This window comes from Balaenoptera borealis (assembly GCF_965194805.1).
Source record: "Balaenoptera borealis genome assembly, chromosome: 15".
Classification (NCBI taxonomy): domain Eukaryota; kingdom Metazoa; phylum Chordata; class Mammalia; order Artiodactyla; family Balaenopteridae; genus Balaenoptera; species Balaenoptera borealis.
Genome location: NC_138871.1, coordinates 81,542,607 through 81,563,554, shown reverse-complemented (window position 1 = coordinate 81,563,554; position 20,948 = coordinate 81,542,607). Strand labels below are relative to the sequence as shown.

At 37.7% G+C, this 20,948-nt stretch overlaps 1 long non-coding RNA gene across 2 annotated transcripts in view; it reads right to left on the bottom strand.

Annotated features, from left to right (window-relative positions):
* Positions 1 to 1,028: 1,028 nt before the first annotated feature.
* The window catches only part of LOC309612168, a 130,827-nt gene continuing 110,907 nt past the window's right edge, over positions 1,029 to 20,948 (bottom strand). For both annotated transcript variants that reach the window (XR_014235020.1, XR_014235021.1), the window contains 4 exons: positions 13,043 to 13,125; positions 9,054 to 9,160; positions 8,199 to 8,935; positions 1,029 to 8,107 (listed from right to left, as the gene is read on the bottom strand). This is a non-coding gene — a long non-coding RNA (uncharacterized lncRNA). The remainder of the gene's footprint in view (positions 8,108 to 8,198; positions 8,936 to 9,053; positions 9,161 to 13,042; positions 13,126 to 20,948) is intronic.

Here is a 20,948-nt window from a genome sequence, read left to right as displayed (position 1 = left end):
GTTCCTGATCTTAGAGGAAATGCTTTCAGTTTTTCACCACTGAGAATGATGTTTGCTGTGGGTTTGTCATATATGACCTTTATTATGTTGTAGGTTCCCTCTGTGCCCTCTTTCTGGAGAGTTTTGATCATAAGTAGGTGTTGAATTTTGTCAAAAGCTTTTTCTGCATCTATTGAGATGATCATATGGTTTTTTTATCCTTCAGTTTGTTAATATGGTGTATCACATTGATTGATTTGCATATATTGAAGAATCCTTGCATCCCTGGGATAAATCCCACTTGATCATGGTGTATGATCCTTTTAATGTGTTGTTGGATTCAGTTTGCTAGTATTTTTGTTGAGGATTTTTGCGTCTATGTTCATCAGTGATGTTGGCCTGTAATTTTCTTTTTTTGTGATATCTTTGTCTGGTTTTGGTTATCAAGGTAATGGTGGCCTTGTAGAATGAGAATGGGAGTGTTCCTTCCTCTGCAATTTTTTGGAAGAGTTTCAGAAGGATAGGTGTTAACTCTTCTTTAAAAGTTTGATGGAATTTGCCTGTGAAGCCATCTGGTTCTAGACTTTTGTTTGTTGGAAGTTTTTAAATCACAGTTTCAATTTCAGTAGTTGTGATTGGTCTGTTCATATTTTCTATTTCTTCCTTGTTCAGTCTTGGAAGGTTGTATCTTTCTAAGAATTTGTTCATTTCATCTAGGTTGTCCATTTTATTGGTGTATAGTTGCTTGTAGTAGTCTCTTATGATCCTTTATATTTCTGTGGTATCAGTTTTAACTTCTTTTTCATTTCTAATTTTATTGATATGAGTCCTCTCCCTTTTTTCCTTCATGAGTCTGGCCAGAAGTTTATCAATTTTGTTTATCTTCTCAAAGAACCAGCTTTTAATTTCATTGATCTTTGCTATTGTTTTCTTTGTCTCTATTTCATTGATTTCTACTCTGATCTTTATGATTTATTTCCTTCTACTAACTTTGGGTTTTGTTTGTTCTTTCGCTGTTTGCTTAAGGTGTAAAGCTAGGTTGTTTGAGATTTTTCTTGTTTCCTGAGGTAAGATTGTATTGGTATAAACTTCCCTCTTAGAACTGCTTTTGCTGCATCCCATAGGTTTTGGATCGTTGTGCTTTCATTTTTATTTATCTCTAGGTATTTTTTGATTTCCTCTTTGATTTATTCAGTGATCCATTGGTTGTTTAGTAACATATTGTTTAGGCTCCGTGTGTTTGTGCTTTTTACATTTTTTTTTCCTGTAATTGATTTCTTATTTCAGTTTTGAGGTCAGAAAAGGTGCTTGATATGATTTCAATTTTCTTAAATTTACCAAGGCTTGATTTGTGACCAACGAAGTGATCTATCCTGGAGAATGTTCCATGTGCACTTGATAAGAAAGTGTATTCTGCTGCTTTCAGATAGAATGTCCTATATGTATCAATTAAGTTTATCTGGTCTAATGTGTCATTTAAGGCTTGTGTTTCCTTATTGATTTTCTGGATGATCTGTCCATTGGTGTAAGTGGGGTGTTAAAGTACCCCACTATTATTATGTTACTGTTGATTTCCCCTTTTATGGCTGTTAACATTTGCCTTACATATTGAGGTGCTCCTATGTTGGGTGCATATATATTTACAATTGTTATATCTTCTTATTGGATTGATCCCTTGATTATTCTGTAGTGTCCTTCCTTTTCTCTTGTAACAGTCTTTATTTTAAAGTCTATTTTGTATAATATGAGTATTGCTATTCCAGCTTTCTTTTGGTTTTCGTTTGCATGGAATACCTTTTTCCATCCCCTCACTTTCAGTCTGTATGTGTCCCTAGATCTGAAGTGGGTCTCTTGTAGACAGCATATATACAGGCCTTGTTTTTGTATCCACTCAGCCAGTGTGTGTTTTGGTTGGAGCATTTAATCCATTTACATTTAAGGTAATTATTGACATGTATGTTCCTATTGACATTTTCTTAATTGTTTTGGATTTGTTTTTGTAGGTGTTTTTTCTTCCCTTCCTCTTTTGTTCTCTTCTCTTTTGATTTGATAACTATCTTTGGTGTTGTGTTTAACAAAATTCTTAAAAAGCTTTCTTTTTTTGATCCTTTGATCCAGTTATTCCACTTACGAGAGAAAATACATAGTCACAAAACAAAAAGTTGTATGCACAAAGATGTTCACCATATTATTTATAATAGCAAAAAAAAAATCTTCAATTAGTTAAACATCTAAATATAGCAAAATGAATAAACAAATTGGCAAACATTCCATGAAAAGCATATTAGCCAGACTTTTAAAATTTCATATGCTCAGAATGTTGTTCACTTTACCCAAAGTTCTCTTAGAAGAAGAAATTTGTATCAGTATGTAGGAATGATTGGCCATTTGGGTGTGGGGGGTGGGTGTGGGGAGAGAATAAGAAAAAAACGCATATCTAGAACATGTTTTGCTTAACCTAGGGTCTATGAACAGATCTAGACAGTCAATGAGCCTTCTGAATTTTATGCAAAATTCTGTTTGTATGGATAGGGTCTGTGGTATATAGCAAACTTTATGTGCACGTCCATGACCGCTCCACAAGGTAAGCACTGGTGTTTGGGAGAACTTCTAAGTCCATACTGATGTACTGTGAGTAGATTAGCTATAGACCCATGTACCAAGAGATGACAAAATATATCTGATATCAAATCTATAGGCATGTCACTCAAAGACTCATAGGGATGGGCAAACTATTGCCCATGGGCCAAACCTGACCATGTTTATTTTTGTATGGCCCATAGCTAGAACTTTAAAAACTATTTTTAAAGACTTATCGGCAGGGGTTGGGGGGTAGGGATAAGGAAGAAAGGTATGAGACAGAGATCACGTGTGGCCTGCAAAACTTAAATATTTATTCTGATCCCTTACAGTTTGCCAACCTCTGTAATTAGAACACTGCCAAGTTGCGGAAGAATTTCAATAGACAATCTCAAATCTGTCCTTCAGTTTTCCACAGAAAGTGAAATTTAACATAATTTTTCTCAAAATCATTTGAAATAGTTGAGTGATTGGTGAATGGCGTTAAAGACTACTGAACTGAATTGTCTGAAGTTGAATTTTCCCAACATTAAGTTCATTGAATCTTAGATTGGAAAACAAAAGGGAGATAATAAAGAGTATTCATTCTTTACACAAATAGGAATCTATGTACAACCAAACTGAGTCTTTGGTGTAGATCTACTAGAACCTTCATTAGGTAAGAATGTTGAAGGCTAGCGATTATGTATATTTGAAAAAATTAAAAATTTTATTTATATTTAAGTATTGCATAATGCAGACTAATTTAGGACTTAGCAAGGGATTTGAGCCTCATAAAATATCTGGAAGTACTTTGGCATTCTAGTTCCATAGATTGCTATTCGTGCTTCTTTACACTAAAGAGGCCTGTCCTGGTTTTTGGGTCAGGGTTTAGTTTGGCTCACATATCTTATTTGATAGGCCTTCACGGATTCACTCAAATTAATGAGTCTTTCCTGTATTTGGGTAATGAAAGGCCTTTGCAAAGCGTATGCGTTCTGCTCCACTTGTCAGGTGTGACCAGAAGATTCCTAACAGTTTCAGGAGGGAAAAGAACATCATTTGATGGTCCAATTTGGAGGGTATTTTAGGAGAAGGTAGTCTAGCAGAGCACCGTGGAAATCTTTGAGACTGCCACAAACCAAGGGTTTTTCTGGGGTCTTTGTTGATTTATGGGTGAGCCAGCGTGAAGCAGTGGAAAGAAGATCAGAAGACCCATAACTCAGCTCTCTATTTGTGTGAACTTGAGTGAATCACTTTATTTCCTTGGGCCTCAGTTTCCTTAAACATAAATTGAGAGGTGTGTTGGGTGGGGCTAAGTGATTTAACATGATCTCTACCCCTAGGTTCCTTGTTGCATGGTTATGGCACTGTTCTGAGACCATCCTTGGATCTCATAGTAATCCAGGCCCTGACTCCTGCTTTTCTCTGGCTCCAGGCCAGGTCTGAGCTCTACCTATTGGTCACTAGGAATCAAGGATTCCATCTATACATCAGTGCTGTGGTATTTCTTCAACAGGCTGGCCTTCCCCACACCAACCCTAGAGAATGTTGTATATAGCTCTACTCCATGATCTCTCTCCACTTCACTCCACTCCAGCCCACATCCATTCTCTATTTAGACTTTTCCTGAATTCTACAGATGTTAAACATAGGATTGATCATTCATTTATTCAGTCTAATATTTTTAAAATTCCAAATAATCAGAACAATTTAACCAACATTCATTTTTGTCTCAATAGCTATGTACCAGGCTTCTGAAGACTTGAGGTCCATCCTCATGCTGGCCTCAGGAATAACAGAACCCATATCAACTTTTTTTTTTCTTATTTTTTTAATTGAAGTATAGTTGATTTACAATATTGTGTTTATTTCTGCTATACAACAAAGTGATTCAGTTATACATATGTATATATCCTTTTTAAAATATTCTTTTCCATTATGGTTTATCATAGGATATTGAATATAGTTCCCTGTGCTATATAATAGGACCTTGTTGTTTATCCATTCTATATATAATAGCTTACATCTGCTAGCCCCAGCCTCCCACTCCATCCCTCCCCCAGCCCCCTCCCCCTTGGCAACCACAAGTCTGTTCTCTATGTCTGTGACTGTGTTTCTGTTTCATAGATAGGTTCATTTGTGTCATATTTTAGATTCCTCATATAAGTGATGTCATATGGTATTTGTCTTTCTCTTTCTGATTTACTTCATTTAGTATGATAATCTCTAGTTTTATCCATGTTGCTGCAAATGGCATTATTTCATTCTTCTTATGGCTGAGTAGTATTCCATTGTGTAATATACCACGTCTTTCTTATCCATTCATCTGTCAATAGACATTGAGGTCATTTCCATGTCTTGGCTATTGTGAGTAGTGCTGGTATGAACGTAGAGGTGCACATATCTCTTTGAATTAGAGTTTTTGTCTGGATATATGCCCAGTAGGATCACTGGATTATATAGTAATTCTATTTTTAGTTTTCTGAGGAACTACCATACTGTTTTCCACAGTGGCTGTACCAACTTACATTCCCACCAACAGTGTAGGAGGGTTCTCTTTCCTCCACACCCTCTCCAGTGTTTGTTATTTGTAGGCTTTTTAATGACGGCCATTCTGACTGGTGTGAGGTGATACCTCATTGTAATTTTGATTTGCATTTCTCTAATGATTAGAGTTGTTGAGCATCTTTTCATGTGCCTACTGGCCATCTGTATTTCTTCTTTGGAAAAAAATGTCTATTTAGGTCTTTTGACCATTTTTCAATTGGGTTGTTTTTTGTTGTTTAGTTGTATGAACTGTTTGTATATTTTGGAAATTAAGCCGTTGTCGGTTGCATCATTTGCAAATATTTTCTCCCATTCTGTAGGTTTTTTTGTTTTGTTTATGGTATGTCCTTTGCTGTGCAAAAGCTTTTAAGTTTATTTAGGTCCCATTTGTTTATTTTTTTGTTTTTATTTCCATTGGTTTGGGAGACTGACCTAAGAAAACATTGGTATGATTTATGACAGAATATTTTGCCTATGATCTCTTCTAGGAGTTTTATGGTGTTGTGTCTTATGTTTGTCTTTAAGTCGTTTTGAGTTTATTCTTGTGTATGGTGAAAAGGGTGTGTTCTAACCTCGCTGATTCACACGTGGTTGTCCAACTTTCCCAACACCACTTACTAAAGAGACTTTTCCCCACTGTATATTCTTGCCTCCTTTGTCGAAGATTAATTAACCATAGGTGTGTGGGTTTATTTCTGGGCTCTCTATTCTGTTCCATTGATCCATATGTCTGTTTTGCTGGTTTGATTACTGTAGCTTTGTTGTACTGTCTGAAGCCTAGGAGGGGTATGCCCTCCTGCTTTGTTCTTTTTCTTTAGGATTGCTTTGGCAGTTCTGGGTCTTTTATGGTTCCATATGCATTTCAGGGTTATTTCTAGTTCTGTGAAAAATGTCATGGGTAATTTGATAGGGATCACGTTAAATCTGTAGATTGCTTTGGGTAGTATGGCCATTTTAACAATATTAATTCTTCCCATCCAAGAGTGTGAGAACCCATCTCAATTTACTGCCCTAGCCAACCAGACACACTGCACCAGGTGGAATTCTCTCACCTCACACTGAATTAGCATTGTATCAAAGTAACTTTACACCAAAATATTGTTTCAACCCTTGGGATTAGTTACTCTACCCCATGACTGTCAGGTTACTCCACATACTGTTGGTCTAAATATTCTCTTCACGTTGTTCTGTACTTCCCTAAACCCCCTTCTTGGGTTCTTTCTGCTGTTTCATTCAAATCTGCATTTTTTTTCTGGTGAACATGCTTGCCTACACATGGAAATACTTGGCTGTGCATTTCCTCTGTTCTAACCACAACTTGGCTTGGCCCTGAGAATTCCCCTTCCCATGTGTCTCTAACAAAGGACCACCAGTCAGTATCCTTCCCTCACCCCGTATTGCTCCAGATCTTTTCATCTTTGTGTGAAGCCCTGTCATAATTGGAAATCATACATTTACCTCCACACAGATCACATGAAGTAACAATTGAAGTTTTTTGCTTTTAACTGGAGAGTCACACTGATGATTATCACTGTTTTACCAAAAAGCTCAGATTAACAATTCAGTATCTCTTTGTCAACACAAATACAGAGGAATAGAATCATTACATAAATAATGAAGTTTGCTTGGCAAAACTTTAAAAACAAAGAAATTCTTAGAGGAACAATTTAACAAAAAAAGGTTCGTAGTGGTGAAAAGTTGGAAACCAGAAACTTCAATTGCAGCATATTTACTTCTTCCAAGACCCCCTAGGCAGAATGCTTGACCAGTAGAAGGGCTGCCAGGAAGTTTGGGCGGGAGCCAAGCAGAGATGCTAGGCCGGGAAAGATATCAATCAGGTCAAACTCGCCCGGCTGGTTTATGACTTCTGGAAACCTCCAAGGTTTATACACACTAGCCCTCAGCTACAACCATCCCACTTCTCCTTGCCTGTAAATTTGAGAGTTAGTTGGTGAAACTGTAACACTTATTTAAAGTAACTCAGTCACTTTACAGATGAGGAATCTGATGCGTGAGGAGGAATGACTTGTTCAATGTCACGGAGTCAGGAGAGGAACTAAAACTCAAGTCACTTGTTGTCTCACTTGTTTCTGTTACACAACATGATAATGGGGTGAAACAGAAATTTTAAAAATACCACCAGGGAAGAAACCAAAATGAATTTACTTAATAATTAAAGAATGATAAATATAATAAAATACCTCGGGCTGAGACTATCTAGTAAGAAATGTTTCTTCCTGTTTGTGTTTACTTACTGTATAAGATGAGCACCTACAAATACTAAGCCTTCACAACAGGAGACCATCCACATTAAATCTACATGTCCAATTGTTTAATCATTGTGAATAACTGAATCCACTGATTTCCTTTTCTTGCGAATATTTTTTGAAATGCCTAGTTGTTTATTGTGCTATAGATGTAGTCAGAGTTCTTAACGTATACTTCAGTTAGGTATATCAAGATGTTAGATGAAGATCTAGAACTTAGGAAGGCATATATATATATATATATATATATATTTTTTTTTTTTTTAAAAAGCAATCATCCTGGTCTCAAACAGCTCTCAGTCAGGTGTGGGACAGACACTAAACAGATCATTCCAGGATAAGGCCATCATTCCTGGGAGGGTGTTGTGTATAGGACATAGAACGTGAACAGCTGTGGTTGTGCATGTGAGAACAGATGACATCAAGGTGGAAAAAGGAATTTAATTACAACCTGCCTTTCAAGATTCCAAAATGTAAATACTATGAAGTATATCTTCCCCAGAGCACCCGAAAAGGGAGAAAAGGCTCACAGGTGTATCATATCACGGGATCACCACGGTGGAATTCAGGAAGGAGATGACTTCAATTAACGTTCGTGATTCGCTTTCCCAGCCTTTTGGGAAGAGTGGCAGTGGATGAGCTGACCACGCTTGTGTGTCTGTGAGGGGGATACGAGCTCTGTTGTTGGCACTTGCGACGTGGAGGTTGAATCAGGACGTGCAGTAACTTTGTGCTCATGAGCTCCCAGCAGCCTGACAAAGTGGAAAGAACAGGGGATTTAGAGCCAAGAAATGTTCTACTAAAATAGTAGTCTTTTGACGTGAAGCTCATTATCATACTTACCCAAGCTTCAGTTTCTTCATCTTTAAAGTAAGGAGAGCCAGAGCCACTGTGCAGGATTTCCAGAGGATAAAAACAAACGGGATCATATATGAAAGGCATTTGGCACTTAAGGGGGCCACTCATCATTCTCCTGCCCTCTTCTCTCGCTGCTGGGTCCATTAAAGGACCTCCCCAGCCGGACACCCTATTCCCTGTATCACCCAGAACATCCCGTTCACCATAGCCAGTGCCCCTCAGCCCATGCTTTCGTACCTGCCACTACTCTGATTGAAAAAAAAAGAAAAGGCAACTTATCAAATGCTGCCTTTACCTGGAGAACCGGGTGTAAACTTTTCTGAAAACACTCAAGGCCTTGCCTAACCTGCCTTGCCACCTAGAACGCCCTTGTTTTTCTCCTCTACCCCTTCAACGCCTACAGATTTCCTTAAAGTTCAGCTTATACACTCACTGCCTTCTCGAACATCCCCAGGTAATGTTGGCTCATACTTGTAGCACCCTCTTTGGAAATATGGCATGTATTGGCCATGCCATTAATTTAGCAGATTCTTTTTTATAGCCAAATAATTCTCAGTTCTTTAATGTGTGAAGCCTTTGTGGTAGGTGCCTTAAGTACTTCTGGATTGTTCCACATGTGAGGTCTCTTCTCCTCAATTAGACGACAAGTTTCTCAAGGGCAGGATAACGCCACTTATCACATATGTTTAATATTATCCACAGGATGTATGAAGTGGCATGGTCTAGAGAGAAGAAAAAACAGTATTTTCTTTGAAACAGGAGGTGCTTAGGTTTTGAGTACACTGGTTATATTTAATTTAAATGATTAATATAAATAAATAAAAGCATGAATTTTCTCACCTCCAGCTTCTTGGGGATAAAATATATAGGTCGACCCTAAAAGATACAGATCTCTTATCTGCTGGTTCCTTAGTCACCACCTTCCATTCCAGATGAATGTGCATAGCCTGAGATGGAAAGAAAAAAACCCAGGTGGCAATTTAGTAAAGTTTTGACAAGCAGGTGTGCTCGCCACCCTTGTCAGTTCCCAGCACAGCATGAGGTCACCTGAGCAATGGACTTGAAACACAATTGAAACAAACAAGAGTAGGTGGTGAATTTCTAGCCTGACTGCTCTTAAACCTATTCTTTCTTGGCCTCCCTTTGAAGTTCTGCAAAAATAAGGCTGATGAAGGGATTCTTTCATGTTCCCCAGGCCTCATGAAACCTATCCTAACACCTCCCACATTCTGTGCCTTTTCAGAACCTGGCTAAGGAAAGCAAACACACAGGCATGCCCCCCTAGAGTCCTCCATCACTGTGTGGGCCTTTCATTTCACAGTCCTCTTGAAAGTGTTATTTGTGAAGCTTAAAATATGCGAGCTTTCAGGGGGAGGAGACAGTTGCTCTGGAGAAAATAACACACCAGGATAAACCACATCACGTTGTTTCTTCTGGGACACATTTTGTTCTGGGAAAATGTCCTAATAGACTCTGAGTTCAGTGTTACTGCATATCACAGCACTGTGCCTGGGAAAATACAATGATATTTTGTTTGATGATATTGTAGTGACATACTAGCTCTTCAGTACCGTAAGCAGCAGACTGATGTGCAACATCTATTAGAAATACTGAGCATTGAATATCTAATGTGTCAAACAGCTCTGTGTACAGGATTGGTTTCAGGGAGGGGAGGCAGACTTCATAAACGAAGGTGTGATACAAATTTTAGCACAACGCCAGCTGCTTTTTTATTCCAAAATGAAAAACAGAGGTGCAGCTCGCTGGGGAGACAGTGTAATACAGTGTACAAAGCACAGTCTTGGGTCACAAAGACCTAAACAGTGGTAAAGGCACCATGATTTATGTGTTCTACACCTTGGGGTGAGTCACTTAGCTTCTTTGTAGTTTAGTTTCCTGACTTTACACATCGGTGTAATAACTCCTTCCTATGATTTTTCTCTTACTTTTTATGGTCAGTATAATAATGTACAGCTCCTGAAATATGCTAAACAGTTAATGGTCATTGTGGTTCTTGTCATTATCATGATGAAGGATCAACAGAGGTTGTGCAGCCTCTGACAGAACTGCTGCCCCAACATCTTTCTCACCAGCATCAAATCATCTACCCTTACACACAGGGAGAGCAAGACCATGACAGGCCCCTAGCAGTCTCATGACTGCTGAAGGCACTCTGACTTTCCCTGAAGTCTGCTGATAAGAAAAATGTAAAGAATGAGAAACATATAAGCTGTTAGGATTTATGGGCTATGAGCATTCATGATCTCCTCAAGAAATCCATTTCTTTACTTTATAGGCAGTTTTAACTACCAATACAGTGCCCCATAACCAAAACTTTAGACTCCTATCCATCAGAAATCGAAATTTTTTTCCTTCAAGCTTTCTTTGTATATTAATCTTACATTACTGTTGACTTAGTGGTAACACAAATTTATCATCAAACAAACAGTTCTGTCAGTCAGACATCTGACACGGGTCTCACAAAGTGTTTGCAGGGCTACATTCCTTCTAGGGTTAAATCCATTTTCTTGCATTTTAAATTCTCTAGAAGTCACCCACCTCCCTTGGCTCATGGCTCCCTTCCTCCACCTTCAAAACCAGCAACATTACATCTCTCTGACCCTATTTATGTTGTCACATTGCTTTCTCTGACCCCCTCTTTGCCTCCCTCTTCCACTCTTAAGAACCCTTGTGATTATGTTGAGCCCACCTGGACGATCCAGGCTAACCACTCTGTTTTAAGGTCAGCTAATTAACAACTTAATTGCATCTGCTACCTTAATTTCCCTTTGCCATGTAACCTAACATATTCACAGGTTCTAAGTATTTATTAGGATATGGGCATTTTGGGGGCTAGCTATTATTCTGCCTAACTCAGTTTGGCTTTAGATCTTTTTCCAAGAAAAGAAACTGCAAAGAACCAAGTTTTGCCATCTACCCTCACAAACAGGGAGAGAAGGCAATCTAAACATTTAAGCACCAATTGTGTCAGTCACTTTACATTTGTTAATTCATTTAAGCCTCAGGACAGAACCCTTAGATAGGCTAGAAGGACCTGCTTGCCTCTCTCTCCCTATTTCTGTAACCCTAGTGTGGACCTTCATTGCACACATATAAATTCTGAGACTAAAGAAAATGCTATGAAAGAACAGAAATCAGAGAGTTTGTGACTGAGAAGGTCAAAAAAGTTTAATTTGATATCCTTTTCCCAATATTTATTGATCAACATGTATTTCCCTGTTCTAAATACTTCTTATGCATGATCTTATTTAATTCTTACCAAAGCTCTGACAGTATTATCTGTATGTTAAAGAAAAAAAATTATTTCAACAGTTAGTAAAATTGTTCAAGGACACATACTGGTAATAGGCAGAATTGTAATTTGAACCCAATCTGCCCGACTTGACTTGAAAATGCATGTGGAGAGAGATCAAGATGGCAGAACAGGAAGACTGTGAGCTCACCTCCTCCCATAAACACACCGAAATTCCAACTACGTCAAGAATAACTTTCTCTCAGAACAACCTGAAGACTAGCAGAACAGCTCTTCTACAACCAGTGATACAACACACCTACATACACACACAGACTGGTAGGAGGGGAAGAGAAGTGACCTAATTTGGACCCACACCCCCAGCAGGCAGCCCTGAGTAGGAGGGGGATATCACAAGCTCAGAGATCCTCTCTAAAACATGAAGGATTCAAACCCCATATTGGGCAACCCAGCACTGGGGTCCAGCACCAGGGAGATGAGTGCCCTTGGCTGATTTTGAAAACCAGTCGGGCTTACTGGAGGGCTTTAAGAAATTGAGACTGCTCTTAAAGGGCACACAAACAAACTTGCTATCTCCCAGTACCAATGCAGAGGCAGCAGACTGAAAAGTGCCTGGTGCTCTGGCTGGCATACCAACACTGCCCAGTGCACTTCCTAGCCCATATCAGGCTGCTGCTCCAGCCCCACATGCCACCAAGGCAGTGGCTGCCAGCATGCCCCAAGAGAAGCTGTGGTTTGCACCAGGCTCCAGCTCTAGCTCCAGCCCCTGCCAAGGCAGGGGTCACCAGCAAGCCCTGGGAGAAGCCCCAGCCTGACCTGGCCTCTATTTCTAATCCCTGACCCCTTCTTGGATCCAGCTCGCTCACACCCTCCAAGGCAACAAACAGCCCTGGCACACCCCCAAAAAAGCCCCAGCCTGTGCTCATTTTAGCTCCAACTCTCCCAGTAAAGCCACTGGGGTATGCAGGCTGCATACATAAGGGCACTCCTTTGAGACCAGGATGGGTAACTGTTTTGCCTAATTTCATAGAGAAAAACAAAGTCAAATAAACAAAACGAGAAGCAAAGGAAATATGTTCCAAACCAAAGAACAAGATAAAATCTAAGGAAAAAAAAATCTAATGAAACTGAGATAACTAATTTACCTGACAAAGAATTCAAAACAGTAGTCATAAGAGTGCTCACTGAACTCAAAAATAGAGGAACACAGTGAGAACTTCAAGAAAGAATTAGAAGATGTAAAAAAAAAAACCAATCAAAGCTGAAGAATACAGTAACTTAAGTGAAAAACACACTAGAAGGAAGCAACAGCAAATTAGGCAATACAGAAGAACACATACATAAGTGGCCTGGAAGATAGAATAGAATAGTGGAAATCACACAATCAGAACAGCAAAAAAAAAAAAAACACAAACTAATGAGGATAGTTTAAGGGACCACTGGGACAACATCAAGTATACTAACATTTGTATTATAGGGATCCCAGAAAGCAGAGAGAGAGAGAAAGGGACCTAAAATGCATTTGATGAAATAATGGCTGAAAATATCCCCTTACCTGAGAAGGAAATGGATATCCAGGTCCAGGAATCACAGAGAGGAGTCCCAACAAGATGAATCCAAGGAGACCCACACCAAGACCTATCATAATTAAAACAGCAAAACTTAAAGAGAAAATTTTAAAGGCAGCAAGAGCAAAACAAAGAGTCACATAGTAGGGAGCTCCCATAAGGCTATCAGCTGATTTTTTTTAGCAGAAATTTTGTAGGACAGAAGGGAGTGGCATGTTATAAAGTTCTGAAAGGGGGGGGGGGAACCCAATGATACTCTATCCAGCAAGATTATCATTCAGAATTTAAGGAGAGATAAGCAAAAAATAACAGTTCATCACAACTAAACTGACCTCGTAGAAAATGTTAAAGGGTCCTCTTTACGCAAAAAAGAAAAGGCCAGTAACAAAAATAAAGAAAATATATGAGGTAAAAATCTTTCTGCTAAAGACAAATATATAGAATTGGCAGTGTATCAAACACTTTATAAAGCTAGTGCAAAGGTTAAAAGATAAAAATTGTAAAATCAACTATAAATACAGTAAACAGTTACAAAATATACATAAAGGTATAAAAATATCAAAAATATAAAATATGGGAGGGAGTAAAAAATGTAGAGCTTTTAGAATGTTTGAACTTAAACAATTATCAGTTAAAAAAATAGATATTAACCTCATGGTAACCACAAACCCAAAACCTATAATATATGCACAAAAACAAAGGTAAAGGAACCCAAACATAACATTAAAGAAAATCATCAAACCACAAGAGACTAAAAGAAGAACTGAGAATAAGTACAAAACAAAACAGAAAACATGTAACAAAATAGCAACAAGTACATACCTATCAATAATCACTTTAAAAGTAAATGGACTAAATGCTCCAATCAAAAGATAGGGTGGCTGATTGGTTAAAAAAAAGACCCATACAAATTCTGTCTATAAGAGCCTCACTTCAGAGCTAAAGATACACACAGATTAAAGGTGAGCAATAGAAAAAGATTTCCATGCAAATGGAAGTAAAAAGAAAGTTGGGGTAGCAATATTCATATCAGAGTAGACTTTAAAACCGAGTCTATAACAAAAGACAAAGAAGGGCATTATATATCATTTATCATTATATATAATGATAAAAGAGTCCCTCCAAGAAGAGAATATAACATTCTCAATCATATAACCTAATACAGAAGCACCTAAATATATAAAGCAAATATTAACAGACATAAAGGGAGAAATTGACTGTAATACTCCACTTACATCAATGGATAGATCATGCAGACATAAAATCAATAAGGAAACAGTGGCCTTAAGTGACACATTAGACCAGATGGACTTAATAGATATCTATAGAACATCCATCCAAAAACAACAGAATACACATTCTTTTCAAGCACACATGGAACTTTCTCCAAGATAGATCACCATGCTAGGCCACAAAACAAGTCTTGGTAAATTTAAGAAGACTGAAATCATATCAAGCAACTTTACTGACCACAACAGTAAGAAATTAGAAATCAACTCTAGGAAGAAAACTGGAAAAAACACAAACACACAGAGACTAAATACCATGCTACTACAAAAGTAATGGGTCAATGAAGAAATCAAAGAGGATATCAAAAAAATACCTTGAGATGAATGAAAATAGAAATACAACTTTCTAAAATCTGTGGGACACAGCAAAAGTAGTTCTAAGAAGGAAGTTTATAGCAATACAGGCCTATCTAATGAAGCAAGAGAAGTCTCAAATGAAAAGCCTAACTTTCCACCTAAAGGAATTAGAAAAAGAAGAACAGAGGCAAAAATTAGCAGAAGGAAGGAAATAATAAAGATCAGAGCAGAAATAAATAGAGACCAAAAAAACAATAGAAAAGATCAATGAAACTAAGAGCTGGTTTGTTGAAAAGATAAACAAAATTGATAAATCTTTAGCCAGACTCATCAAGAAAAAAAAGAGAGGGGGCCCAAATAAGTACAATTAAAATGAAAGAGGAAAAGTTACAATCAATATGACATAAATACAAACAATGATAAGAGAATACTATGAACAGATATACGTCAACAAATTGGAAAACCTAGATGAAATGGATAAATAACTAGAAATATATAATCATCCAAGACTGAATTAGGAAGAAGTAGAAAATTTGAACAGACTAATCACTAGTAATGAAACTGAATCACTAATCAAAAAACTGCCAACAAGCAATAGTTCAGGACCAGACTTCACAGAGGAATTCTACCAAACACTTAAAGAAGAGTCAATACCTATCCTTCTCAAACTATGTCAAAAATATGAAGAGGAGGGAACACTTTCAAACTCATTCTACAAGGCCAGCATTACCCTGATACTAAAACCAGACAAAGACACCACAAAAAATGAAAATTACAGGCAAATATCCCCGACGAACATAGATGCAAAAATCCTCAACAAAATATTAGCAAACTGAATTCAACAATACATTAAAAAGATCATACATTATGATCAAGTGGGATTTATCTCAGGGATGCAAGGATGGGTCAATATCTACAAATCAATCAACATGCTACACTACATTAACAAAGGATAAAAATTACATGATCATCTCAATAGACGTAGAAAAAGCTCTGACAAAATTCAATATCATCTCATGATACAAGTTCTCAACAAAGTTAGTAGAGATGGAAAATATCTCCACATAATAAAGGCCATTTATGACACACCCTAGCTAATATTTATTGGAAGTTGTAGCCACAACAATCAGACAACAAAAAGGAATAAAAGGCATCCAAACAGGAAGGCTAGAAGTAAAACTGCCACTATTAGAAGATGATATGATACTATATATAGAAAGAGTCTACCTAAAGACTTCATAAAAAAACTGTTAGAATAAATGAATTCAGTAAATTTGTAGGATAAAAAATTAATATACAGAAATTTGTTGCATTTTCATACACTAAAAATGAACTATCAGGGGGCTTCCCTGGTGGCGCAGTGGTTGAGAGTCTGCCTGCCAATGCAGGGGACGTGGGTTCGAGCCCTGGTCTGGGAGGATCCCGCGTGCCGTGGAGCAACTCGGCCCGTGAGCCACAATTGCTGAGCCTGCGCGTCTGGAGCCTGTGCTCCGTAAAGAGAGGCCGCGATAGTGAGAGGCCCGCACACCGCGATTAAGAATGGCCCCCACTTGCCGCGACTGGAGAAAACCCTTGCACAGAAACGAAGACCCAACACAGCCATACATACATATGTACATAAATAAAAAGAATGTAAGCAGACAAGAATCTCATTAAAATATTTTTTTTAAAAAAATGAACTATCAGAAAGCAAAATCAAGAAAACAGTCCCATTTAAAATCAAATCAAAAAGAATAACACACTTAGAAATAAACTTAACCAAGGAGGGGAAAGACCTATATGCTGAAAAATAAGACATTGATGAAAGAAATTGAAGACGGCACAAATAAATGGAAAGATATACCATGCTCATGGATCACATGAATTAATAGTGCTACAATGTCCATACTACCCAAAGCAGTCTACAAATTCCATGCACTCCCTATGAAAATACCCACAGCATTTTTGACAAAACTAGAATAAATAATCCTAAAACTTGTATGTGACCACAATAGACCCCAAATAGCCAAAGCAATCTTGAGAAGACAAAGTTGGAGGTATCACATGTCCTGATTTCAAACTATACTACAAAGCTACGGTAATCAAAACAGTATGGTACTGGCACCAAAAAAGACACATAGATCAATAGAACAGAATAGAGAGCCCAGGAATAAAACCATACAGTTAATCTACAACAAAGGAGGCAAGAACATACAACAGGGAAAAGACAGTCTCTTCAATAAGCAGTGTTGGGAAAACTGGGCAGCCATATATAAAAGAAACTAGAGCATTTTCTCACACCACATCCAAGAAGAAACTCAAATGGATTAGACTTAAACATAAGATCTGAAACCATAAAAATTCTAGAGGAAAACACAAGCAATACACTCTTTGAAATCAGTTTTAGCAATATTTTTTGGATCTCCCTCCTCAGGTAAGGGCAACAAAAGCAAAAATAAACAAATGGGACCTAATAAAACTAAAAAGCTGTTTCACAGTGAAGGAAATCAACAAAACGAAAAGGCAACCCACTGAGTAGTAAGCAAATGATGTGTATGATAAGGGTTTAATATTCAAGATACATAAGGAATTCATACAACTTAATATAAAAAAAGCTGATTAAAAAATGGGCAGAGGACCTGAATAGTCATTTTTCCAAAAAGACATGTAGATGGCCAACAGGCACCTGAAAAGATGCTCAACATCACTAATCATCAAGGAAATGCAAATCAAAACCACAGTGAGATATCACCAACACTCTTGTCAGAATGACAGTCGTCAAAAAGACAGAAATAACTGTTGGAGGGAATGTGCAGAAAAGAGTACCATAGTACACTGTCAGTGGGAATGTAAATTGGTGCAGCTGCTATGGAAAATAGTATGGAGGTTCCTCAAAAAGTTAAAAATAGAACTACCATGTGATCTAGCAGTTCTACTCCTGGGTATATATCTGAAGAAAATGAAAACACTGATTTGTAAAGATATATTTACCCCAGTGTTAATTGCAGCATTATTTATTATACAGTAGCCAAGATACAGAAGCAACCTAAGTGCCCATCAGCAAATGGATCGATAAAGAAGATGTGAGATATACACACACACTGGAATATTATGCAGCTATATAAAAGAATGAAATCTTGCCATTTGCAACAAGTATAGACCTGGAGGTTTTTATGCTTAGTGAGAAAATCAGACAGAAAGACAAACACTGTATGTTTTCACTTATATATGAAATCTAAAAAACAAAACAAATGAACAAATATAACAAAATAGAAGCAAACTTACAGAGAACAAACTAGGGCTTACCAGAAGGGGGAGGGGTAAGAAGAGAGGCAAAATATCAATAGATGAAGGGGATTAAGAGGTACAAACTGCCAGCTATAAAATAAGTAAGTCACAGTGATGTGCTGTACAGCACAGGGAATGTAGTCAATATTTTATAATAACTTTGTATGGTTTATAATCTACAAAAATATTGAATCACTACATTGTATACCTGAAACTAATATAATATTGTAAGTAATATAATGTTGTTAAGTCCACTATACCTCAATTTATAAAAAGAAAAAGTATGTGTTAAACCATTATATAAACAGTCTCTAATATGTTCGGTCACAGAGCATCTATTGAAGACTAAAGCTTGAAAGGATTTGAATTCAAATTTAAAACAACATATTTAAGCCATATCAGGATCAGTGTTTAGCCTCCGATGATGATTTCACTGAAGGACAAAACACTCCTTCGGAATGGTAAGCAGAGGATGTTCAAAGGGAAAAACAGGACCCTTCTCCCAGCAGAGGGGAAGAGGCATACATTTGGGAAGAGATGATGACTGAACAGTGAGGCGGAGGAAGGACAAGGTACCAAAAAGAAAACGGCATGTGTAAAGGCACAGAGATGTCAATACTAGTGGAACATAAGATGTGAGAAAGAAAATGAAATGGAATAGGTAGACAGAGACCAAAACATTTCAGTCTTTGAAGGCCATGCAAAGAGTTGAAACATTCTGAGCAGAGAATTAACATGGGAAGATTTATAGTTAAAAAGAATGTTGGGCAATTGCGATTGAGTGGAATGGGGGCTAGACACCAGACAGAGACTTGTTAGCCTGACGTCAGAGCCTAGAGAAGAAATCTTAAGGCTTGAGCTAAGGTTAATTAGTACTGATCGAGAGAAGGGACCAAAGTGAGAATCATCCAGGGAATTTTAGAATCTCAGCCCGTCCTGAGACAGTTGGGATGCTGTGTTCCCTGGATAAGTGGCAACTTCTGTGAGCAGCTTGATACCTGTGGTGAGGTACACTGAGGTGACCTCAGAGGTCCCCTTTTCTCTAAGACTGTAATTGAATTGCTCTAAAGTGCCAAACCTCCTCTGAAGAGGAATAATTTAGAGCCTGTCTTAGCCTTTACAGCTGTCCTCAGCCTTTCTGGAAGATGATTTTATTTTCCAACTGAAGTCAGTAAGAGTTGTTACGGTTTTTACAACAAGCCCAGGATGGAAACTCCAGGTAATGTTCTCACTGGATTGCACACAGTTCATGGTGTTTTTGTCTGTCTGTTCAGGGAGAAAAACATTATTGGACTTCTGTGTTATAGAGACGGGTGGGGAAGGCACACACAGATCAACCTAAGTACATTTTCACATTTCCTTGCTAATGGCTCGACAGTGCTTCACAGATGGATAAAGATTTTACTGAAAAGGACAAAGTTTATCCTTCAGCCTAATAATGGTGCAGACCTACCATTTTAGAATTTCTCTGAACATGCATCGATTTCATCACTATCTCGTTGCACAAGAAGTATTTGCTGAATGACTTCTTCAAGGAACAAACATGTTTTGGACCCTTCTATGAATCAAACTCTGGGGAGGTATTGGCTAGTTACATGGCTACACCATACATGTGACTCAACCTCTGATCTCCAGTTCATCCTCTATAAAACAGGATAATATGAACTAATGTAGCAAACACAACGTCAGGAAGAAATGATTCACCAGAGATACACCTAAAGTTACAACACTGGGCAGGTAAAGTTTGGAAGAAAATGTTTGATTTAAATAGTATTGTACAAAGAGGGTCAAGGCATCCATTTTCTGCCCAAACAGTAGTTCATTTCTGTGTAAAAGAAGATAAATCCCCCTTTAGGCACAGAACACATAAGCAACAGGTTGGAGCATAGAACATTGAAAGAAGAAACAGGGAGCTGTGGGTTTTGCAAAGGTGTGACTTTATTCCTAAAGTAATAAATAACTAGAGACAAGCATTCACAATTCTTTTTGGAAAGAATAGAAATAATAATGAGATTAGCAACTTGCATTTGTTGAGCGCTTTCTATATGCCAAGCACCATGTTAAATGCTCCTCCTAGAATGATTTCAATTTTAATCTTCACAATACTTATTACTTGTTCCTTATTTTACCATAAGAAAAATAAAGCTTAGAGAGGTAGTGTGCTTGTCCAATGTTGCACAGCTAGTATATTAACATGAGTCAAGTTGGCACTCAGCTATCCAGCTCTATCTAGAGTCCAATGCTCCCCCAGATCCTATAATGCAGAACCTCAGCCATCCCCTTGACTAAGCTAAAAAGACAAAACATTTTCTTCAAATGATCCATACAAGTGAAAGTAAGTATACACAGGCCAATGTGAAGTAGGGGCAAATATGGAACACATGCAAGAGAGTTGGTAGAATTGGACAATGCCCAAAATGAAGTGAAAAAGTATCTTCTTAGAGTTTCCCTCCACTTCTTAGTGAGGAACTACTTGAAAAATAACAGAATATTACTTCATAATAGACTGTGTATCTGTGTAGTATGTGAATACGCAGCAAGAAAAAAATTTTTAAAGTAGATACATGAAACCAGTTCTGATGGTAGAAGCTTCTCCCTTTGAATATTTTGGGGGTTAGCATATGGATAGTAAGGAGTGAAAATGGTCAATTTCTTATCTTTACAATGATGAGGACTTTGAGTGGAAGAGGAAATGATGAAACTTAAGTACTTACAGGTTTGCCAGGCTACTAAAAGATGAGTAAAGAGGTAAATGGCCTTTTTCTTTGGAGAGCATGTTCATAAACCACTTAGAAAAGATAGAAAACTAAATTCTACACGTAAAAAAAAACAGTGCGGGGGACTGAGCTACAAGGAGGCTTTTGAAGAGGAATGGCGAGCCTGAGCATGGCTGGGTCCTGGTGCCTTGAGAAAGGTAGCAAGAGGAAGGATTTCCAAGTGATGAGATGTCAGAAAGACAGGCATCTCACGTATGATATATTAAAGATAAAATATATAAGGTGAAAGACAACTTTGATTTTTATTCTGTTTCTACACTGTG